The following is a 6,901-nucleotide window of genomic DNA, read 5'->3' as shown; positions in this document are numbered from 1 at the left end:
AATACTAAAAATAAAAATAACGTTCAAAAAACACCTGAGAAAAACATATGGTGAAATATTGAAGTGGTGCGTTAATTTTGAGCAGGAGTTTATATGCAGAATAAAAACAGAAATCCATATTTGAATATTTCAAAATATCTCATATCTCGAAATTCTAGGCTTGGTGAGATTTATTAATAAATAAATACTAAAGATGGTCTTTATATAGGATGAAATTCATCTCTAAATAAATTAAACTTTCACGTAATACATGGTTTCCATCAACCTTAAGAAAACATTTAAATTACATATTCATTTCTTTTCTAAATTCTCTAAGTGTCTTCATATTTTTCAAACTAGTACCATAAAAAAATACTCGTTAAAATCGATAATCTCACTTCCTTATCTCTCTTGTCAGCGTCAATAATTGGTTGGTACTAAAACTGTATTTAGTAGTATTGGTATTAAAATATAAGGCAAAAGGAAAGTCAAAGAAAAAACATGTTTTTAGATTTTATAATATTTATTTTTACATTATCCTAAATAAAAATCACAATAAATATTGAGTTAAGCGTGTATTTTATTAAATTATTCAGTTCTATGTCGAATTGATTAAGAAAACATATTCAACATCATAATTTCACTAAAACATTTCAGGTACTTTCTCACTACAGCCTCATAATATTGCTATCAGAAATTACCGAGATACTTACACTACTTACACAGCTGAAAAACGCAATATGGAGCAGAAATCAAATGTGCATGTGCCAGTTTATTATTTGCATTATTAGAAAATATTTTTTCAGAAAATTACAGAAGGGTCTTTCGTGAAAGGAAGAAACAGCTAAAAAATATGAAATATGTATTTTCGGAGATTCGTAATCTCAGATGTTTCTAATATTTTGAACATATAAACAATGTTATAAAGGTTTTTTTACGAGGGTTCGCAACAGCAGAGGTTATATCAACCCTCGGGGTGCCAGTGTTTTTGAAAAAAAGCCCATTTGTAAGTGCGGGCCGCAGGATTCGAACCCGGGACCTTTACCGTACTGTGATGAGCGCCGTGGCAACGCCTAACCGTTGCGGCCACCGACGCCCCTAAGGTCTTATTAGACTGTTTTATTTGTGTGTCTGTTAGCATTTTGCAATTATTTAAATGGGCTATGATTTGCCAATTTATATTCTCTTTAAATAATATTTAACATAATATGTACTGTACATTATTCTACTGTTTAAACTGCATTGGAAAGAGAATATGCCCAACCAGCAGTAGGGAAAATTCCAGAAAAAATAAAAAAAATAAGAAGATAACAGAGAAGAAGGTATGTGTTAACAAGCAGATAATGTATTCAGGGGTGGATACAGACTGAACAATTTAGGACAGTAGCCGAGGGATAGAAAATATTTATTTATTTAGTTATAACCGTTTGGTTTTATTTTGAGAAAGAAAAAAATTATTTTAATCCCACATCTGTATATAAACACCGCCTGAGAGATAATCCGCGGCCAAATCCCTACCTCGTCATATTTAAGTTTTAAATCAGTCTTACTCTGTCTTTTCAAAGGAATTTTTTTTAAACCCAAACCTCGTTTGTTTTTTGAATTTTAACCACCTTGAAAAATGCTCACTTTTTTCGCTTCCTTTGCTTTCCTACCCACAAAAACAAATACTTTAGGAAAGCAGATTGTCCGCGTAAGGTTTCTTTTGTTTTATTAATTTTTATTGGTTTGCTATTCTATCCCAAGCTATTTTTTCCCCCTGTCGAACAAAATGGGTGGTCCTCCGAGTACAATCGTGCAGTAACAGACGTATAAAGGTAACGATGAGCTGGGTTATCGACCTGCTGGAAACATGAAGTTTTTCAGTCAGAAGAGGTCAACACAGAGAAAAAACTTGTAATCTACAAACCGCTACGTTGGGCTCCATTTCAGTCTATGCAGGCCTCCTAAACGAATACAAAAATTTAGAGCAAAGGAGGGAAATGAGAACGTCGCCCTAGTGGCTGTTAACCAGGGGAGAGTAAACGAGGTGTCGCCATCATTTTGTCGGGGACGTTTCCCGCAGCCTTTGTCCTCTCGTCGAAGAGGGTTTGTTTTTAATCTGTGATCTTAATGTAGAATATTTTAAATGTAGGAAAAGCTTTTGACTCGTACCTATCTACGACCTCTAATAAATCACTGGACAGCCACGAGAAGAATCCTAAAAACCACGTCCCATCTTTTCCCTTCCGTCGACACGATGGATCATTGGCCGAATCTGACCAAGAAAAAGCCGATACATTTTCTCGACATCTCCAAGAAACCTTTATAACCACCTTCAAAAGTTGAGCGGGAGTGCGCGAGAATTCGCCGGATGCGCAGCGGCTCCCGGCAGACGAGCAACGCGTGGCGAGCAGAAAAGGTGGCTTTTTTGTTGTCTTCGCTCTTGCTTTTTTTCCCCGGGGACCACAATTTGACATCATCTGAACTCGGCGGCCTATTTTCACGGAGGGAGATCTTTCTACACGTCGGAGTGGACAGGAGTTCGACGATTATTTATTTGCCTGGAAACTGTTCAACGAGCTGCAAGGGGTAATCTCGTGTCCGCAGAACATTTTCATTTTTTTTTGTCCGTTTGTTAATTGATTTCTTAGTTATTGCGGGCATAACGTTTATTTTTTTGTTTTCTTAATTTTTTACAAAAGGGCTTATTCAGCATTGTTTATTTTTTATTATAGAAAGGATCGATACCTACTTGTTTTATTTAATTTTAATTTAAAAAAACGAATATTTATATTTTGTTCATTCTTATTTTTTCAACAAAAAAATATAAAAAAAAGGTGTTTGTTGTATTTACTATTGCTGTAGTAAATTTTATTTGACCTGAAACAACTGTCCTGGTACCACGACAATTTTTCTTTTATAAAATATTTTTAATTACCTTTTTCATTTCTATTATATCTCCAAGAAACCTTCACTCCTCATTCTGAGCCCGGCAATGCTTCAATGGTAGCAGATATTGACGAATACCTTATATCTCCCCTTCCTATGTCACTCCCTCCGAAAGCCGTCACGTCAAGTATATCCTGTCTCGTTTACCGAACCGCAAAGCTCCTGGTTTTGACCTGATAACATCCCAAATTCTCCAACAACTCCCTAAAAAAGGCATTATATTCCTCACATACCTCTACAATTGTATACTCCGCACTACCCATTTTCCCTTACTTTGGAAATATTCTAACATTATCCTCTTCCTGAAACCTGGCAAACCAGCTCAAAAATCCTCATCTTATCGACCAATTAGTTTACTTCCCATCATGTCCAAAGTATTTGAAAAAATTCCCTAACCATCCCTAACCACCCAAAAAAAAAAAAAAAAAGTGAAGAGGGAGGATAACATTGATTATTTTCTCCCCTCCATGTAAATAATTGTACATAAGTTCATGTATCCGCAAATTACATATTGTAAATAATAATTACAGATTGTAATAAAAATAAATAATAATAATAAAAAAATGTAAGAAAAGTTAATTATATATATGTATAAGAAACACGCTGTGATCGCATGTACCTGAAAACAAAAGGTTTACTAGTTTACTTTTACGAGGTAACCTTTTCTCGACCACGTTTTCACTTATACTTATAGTTGTAATTTTTCAATTATCAACTTATTAAATTTTAAATAATGTTTAGATGCTGAGCACCAAAAAACGTAATGTACTTCGGTGCCCACGACACCATGTTCCTTTTTATTTCCCCATTAAGGTTAAAGTAAGATATATAAAATTTTCAATTTTTGTGCAATTGTTTTTTCATGTTTTTAATTGTTGTTTTTTATATGTTAATAAAACAGGCCCTGAAGATGACAGTATAAAAACTGTCAAAAGCTCGGCGAAAACAGAAAGGAAGTTTTTTCTCTGTGTTGACCTCTTCCGTAGATCCTCCGAAAAACTTCATAGACGTATAAAGGTTTACGTGAATAGCTATCTATTTATCTATTAGTATTTATTTATTAGTTTTGCTGAACCTCTAATTCATCAGCCACTTCTTGATGAAAAATTTTCTTACGTTGAGCTATCCAATGTTCTTTCGAAATTACAAGATATATTAGTCTCCTGGCCCAGACGGTATTCCTTATGAGTTTTACAATTTTGCCCCTCAAGAATTTCTAGCTCATCTCCTTTCTTTTTTCAATTTTATCTTTGACTCTGGTCTAGTGCCTCCCTCTTTCGGTAAATTTTTTATTTATTTCATTATTTCTCCGATATTCAAGCAAGGGGCTCTCCAAAAATTTAGAGGCATCTGTCAGTCTACTCCTTAAACGCCTGGAGTCCTTCATTTGCAATAACAATTTGCTTAGTACTTTCAGATGGGTTTCCGCAAAGGCTTGTCAACATGTGATTCTATAAACTTAGTAATTTAGGGATTTCAACTAAATTTCTTAATATCTTGAAGGCGTTGTTTTCTGAATCAGCTTCAATATGTACGTGGTGTTGAGGGCTGTCCGATTTTTTTAAGGTTTATAATGGAGTTAGACAGGGTTGTCTCTTAAGTCCGTTATTATTTAGATATCCCCTCTATTTTGGATTATGGCTGTCGAACTGGCGGCCAGTTAATTAAAATATTAATGTATATGCAGACGATATCGTCATTATGGCAGACACGCCAGCAGACTTTCAGAGTAATATAAACCTTTTCGAGTCTTACAGTGATCAATGGGGTGTCACGAGCCTAAGGACATGTTTAGGTGGGGGGCATTTGTCCCATTCCATCACAGAAGGTAGGTGAATCAAATTTCGGGCTAAAAGGCACTCGGCTTCTGATCTCTGCAGCGGACTGATCCTAGCTTCTCTAACTAATTAAACCGTAAGTGCTTTTTGTCTCCACCGATTAAGCTCCTCCGTTCGCTCAATTTTCAATTATTACTTATTAATTGCCACAAGAAAGTTTAAGGCCTGTTTATTTTAGTTTGTATAAATTTTACCATTAAGTTTTTTTTTTATTTTTATTTTTTTTTTTATAATTTGTAGTACATTACAACTACCTTAAAGAAGGTAATAAGTAACAGTGAGCAAGGTAATTAAAACAAAACAAAATTAAAAATCAAGAGTGGAGAAAACACCCATTGGTATTACTCCAATGTTAAAATAATATTGTTTGTTCAATTGATTCCTGTGTCATTATCACTTTCACGGTCATCACCATCCCTAACCATCCCTAACCATTAAGTTAATAAATTTATTTTTGGTCAAGAAGGTTTTGTTTTACTTTTGATTTTCATTTTATTTTCTTTATTTTAATTCCCCCACGCTTTCATCACAGCGCACTCTGCTGATTTCGCTGTACGTGGGCTTTGGAAACTGCGAGCCATTTCCCGGACTTAAGGTAAGTTTAGGTAACCGAAGTCCGTCGCAGGATAGAGCAAAGCTGACACCAGGTAGCAGAGCGTGGTTCACGGCTAAGCTGACACCTAGTAGCTTGAACGTAGAAAGATCCCCTGCCACAGAAAAGAGAAAAGCAAAAAATTTTGAGTCCCCAGTAGAATTTTTTTTTTCTTGTAACCTGCAGGTTTTTGCAGAATTGAAACGTGCACAGACACGTCGATTGCGTAGAAGTTTTGAAACTTTGTGTCCCTATACGCAATATTAATTGGGTTTACTACCCTGGTAGCAGAGATAAATTTAAATACACCAAAACTTACTTGACCAAACTTTGTCTGGCTTAAAAAAATAATTCAGGAGATAAAAGTAAATTTCTATAAAATTTTAAATTTATAAATATATTTTGCGCCTAAATACCCAAAAATGTCCCAGCAACAAATAAAAACTACCCAGCCTGAATCAGCACAAAAACAGGGTGCTGTCCCCCAAGTTCCGTGCAATTTTAGCGATCACGCAGTCACGAGCGAGTCCGTTAAATGCAACAAATGTGGTAAGTTCTACCACTTCGAATGTGAACCCAAAATCCGCAGTAGGGGAAAAATGGATTAAAATGCCCATGCCCCGTAGGGAATCTGTCAATTGTACCGCATGTTCACTCCAGAGTCCGGACACACTAGTAACGGCCGATCTAGAAAAATTCAAATTAGAAATAGGGGAAAATGTTAAGGATAAATTTAGCTCCTTAAAGAAATCATTAACGGACACATTAGATAAACTACAACAAAATTTTGTAACTCATCTAGCGGCACTAAACGCGAAAAACGGTGAATTAGAGAAGCAAATTAAGGCCGTATAGGAGGAAAACAAAAATATCCTTAAAATTTTGAGCGAACAATCCACATTAATCAATAATTTACTGGGACAAACCCAGGCCGAAACACGGGACAACGCGCAATTTGAAAATTTAGACACGTCAATTTCCCCACCAGATTTTAAGCCCATAGCTTTTCAGCCCCAAATATTTAATAAACAAATTAAAATTCCGAAATATTTAGAGGATTTGGCCGCCTCAGTCCCAATTTTATCCACAGATAGCCCCTGGGATATTTTAAAATTTATTGGTAAATTATATGATATTAATGCTGCAGCCCCCGAATATTTTAGCGAATTGGTAAAACGGATAGCAGTGAGACATAATAACCCCGTATTTCAACAGATATTAAATAATCTTAACTATAATAATTTAATCGAATTAAATGAAATCATTCTAGACACCTTAATAAATTTAAAAACCAAAACATTCTTAGTAACGAGAAAAGTTCTAAGAAATCAACAGCCCCTCGAAACCTTTAGAACATATACCTCAGAGATAATTAAATTCTCTAAAATTTTGGCCGACTACGGGACGTCGTAGATATAATTTTATTAGGGGTTAACACAGAAACGAGGGCGAGATTTTCATACACCGAAAAGCCCACCACATTGGCCCAATTGCACAATTTACTGTAGCAAGTCGAAAGACTTGAAATTTCCTTAAATCCGAGATTAAGGGGGAATCCAAA

At 35.2% G+C, this 6,901-nt stretch overlaps 1 long non-coding RNA gene across 1 annotated transcript; it reads left to right on the top strand.

Moving 5' to 3' along the window:
• Nucleotides 1–1,006: 1,006 nt before the first annotated feature.
• LOC112127702 lies at nt 1,007–4,999 on the top strand. Its single transcript, XR_002910692.1, has 3 exons — nt 1,007–1,194; nt 3,928–3,933; nt 4,989–4,999. It is a non-coding gene; the product is annotated as an uncharacterized LOC112127702 (long non-coding RNA).
• The last annotated feature ends 1,902 nt before the right edge of the window (nt 5,000–6,901 follow it).

This window comes from Cimex lectularius, unplaced genomic scaffold (genome assembly GCF_000648675.2).
Source record: "Cimex lectularius strain Harlan isolate CLEC.00 unplaced genomic scaffold, Clec_2.1 scaffold210, whole genome shotgun sequence".
Taxonomy (NCBI): Eukaryota; Metazoa; Arthropoda; class Insecta; order Hemiptera; family Cimicidae; genus Cimex; species Cimex lectularius.
This window is presented reverse-complemented; position numbering and strand designations above follow the sequence as displayed.